General features: G+C 60.3%; 1 non-coding gene across 1 annotated transcript; it reads right to left on the bottom strand.

Annotated features, from left to right (window-relative positions):
- Nucleotides 1-496: 496 nt before the first annotated feature.
- On the bottom strand, nt 497-568 carry TRNAT-CGU (transfer RNA threonine (anticodon CGU)). Its single transcript has one exon. It is a non-coding gene; the product is annotated as a tRNA-Thr (tRNA).
- Between the last annotated feature and the right edge of the window lie 1,376 nt (nt 569-1,944).

Below are 1,944 nucleotides of genomic sequence, written 5' to 3'. Positions count from 1 at the left end.
GTAAGCACAGGTGGATAACTCACCTTTCAAGGAACAAACAGAAACCAGAAAACACCGGTCCAGAAATTCCAAAGTCCTCTCTGGAAAGTTCTCCCACCCTTAAGACACGCAAAGCCAAGCGACGCTAGAGCCCCTTCCCCCGCTGGCAACGTCAATGCCTCGCGTGGGCTCTCCACCTGGGGCCTCGGTGTCCCCACCGGTATCACAGGGGCCCCATAAAGGTCCGGCCGGCGTAGGACCGCAAGGGGAGCGGGGCCCCGTAGAGACGAACGCCGGTGCCACTAGCGCAGCGCTGCGCGACAGGGACGGAGCGCGTCCACACCAGCGGTCCCGCGAGCCCCAGCGAACTGGCCGGGCCTGCGCTACACAGCCTGGGGGGAGGGGCAGGCTGGAGAACGCCCGGACGGAATCTGAAAAGTAAAAAATGCCACGCAGCTAAGGGACGGCGCACGTGGGGACAACAAACCCCTATCGCCAAGCCCCAACCTCAAGCCTCAGGCACGGACGGGGTTCGAACCCGCGATCTTCGGTTTACGAGACCGACGCCTTACCACTTGGCCACCGCGCCTGACAGCCGAGCGAGCGGTGGAAGCTCTCAGTGGAGGGTAGGCGGCGCAGGCGCAGGAAGCGCATGGCCCCGCCTCCGGCCCCGCCCCCGGCTTCCCGCCCGCCCCTCCAGACCCGCCCCTGCAGACCCACCTCTGCCAGCCGCTTGGTCGGGCCGGGCCTGGCGCCGGAGTCCTGCCTGCGGCGGGACCCGAACTAGCGGCGCTCTGGCCCGGCCCCGCCCTCCTCCCCGGGAAAGCCGGGAGGAGGCCCGCCGGGGATTAGCGAGAGGCTTCGGCGGGACCGGGAGCCCAGACGGAGAAAAACCACGGCCGATGCTTGCTACGACGCGAGCGGAAGCGGATACCGCGGCCGCGAGCGCCCAGCTGTGTGACCTTGGCCGGGTCTTTTCCGTCGAGTCGGCAGGTTGCGCGGGCAGCTACGGGGCTTCGGGCCGAGCATACCGGGCGCCGAAGGGGCAAGAAGGGCAGTGCAGGTGTGGACGGTCCCGGCTTTGGAAAAACATGTAGGGAGCCGGGTGGGGGGATGAGGGCCAGGCTTCTGGGGAGCGGAGAGGTGACTTTCCTTCGCTAACCCCGCAGGAGCGGCAGTCTGGGTAAGGAACACCTTCCCCGGCTGGTTCACGCTCCGCCCTTGCCCTTCAAACCCTGGCACGGGAGACTCCTGATAAATATCTGTTTAGACAAGATGGCCTTGCCCGGGAGGAACCGACGTGGGCGCACAAGAAGATGCCCCCAGGGATGTTCGTGGCGACAGTGCTAGTGGGAGTGAACCTGGGAGGCGACCTGGATGAAGCTGATAGTCTGTCCATGCCAGGGAACAGGGGGTCACTATTAAAAAGGAATGCTCTAGAGTCAAAGGAAGGATTGTCGGCATAGGTAGTGCGCAAAACCAAATAAATGGTTTTATTGTCCGATATCCTGCTTTCTAAAAATACGTGATTTTAGAAAGCAGGATATCGGACAATAAAACCATTTATTAAAGGGAAAGACGTACAAAGCAGGTACAAGTATAAAGTAGTAAAATATAAAGGAGAGGAGGAGACTGGCTGGAGATAGGGGACAAAAGGAACTTTGTTGGTAGTGTTTGTTGTGTATTCTGTGAAAGAGGCAAAAAGCTAAAATGGTGGGAATATGAGTGCTTATTATGATCCTTTATACTTTTTCGTAGATCTTGTATTTTGTTTAAAAAATTTTTTAAAGGCAGTTACGCCCCTCCGTCCGACTTTGGTGTGGCCACAGCGTCTGTTCCAGGAGAGGTGGGTGGGGGTGGGGGGTAGAAGAGCCCTCCTCCTGGGGGCAGGACATGGCCAACTGCAGCCAACTCCAGCCCTCCTGCAGGCCAGCGCCGGGCGAGGGGGGGGGGGGCAGGGAGACA

Source organism: Lynx rufus, unplaced genomic scaffold, assembly GCF_022079265.1.
Source record: "Lynx rufus isolate CCGP_SWC_20201006 ecotype Redwood Valley unplaced genomic scaffold, mLynRuf1.p SCAF_18, whole genome shotgun sequence".
NCBI lineage: Eukaryota > Metazoa > Chordata > Mammalia > Carnivora > Felidae > Lynx > Lynx rufus.
This window is presented reverse-complemented; position numbering and strand designations above follow the sequence as displayed.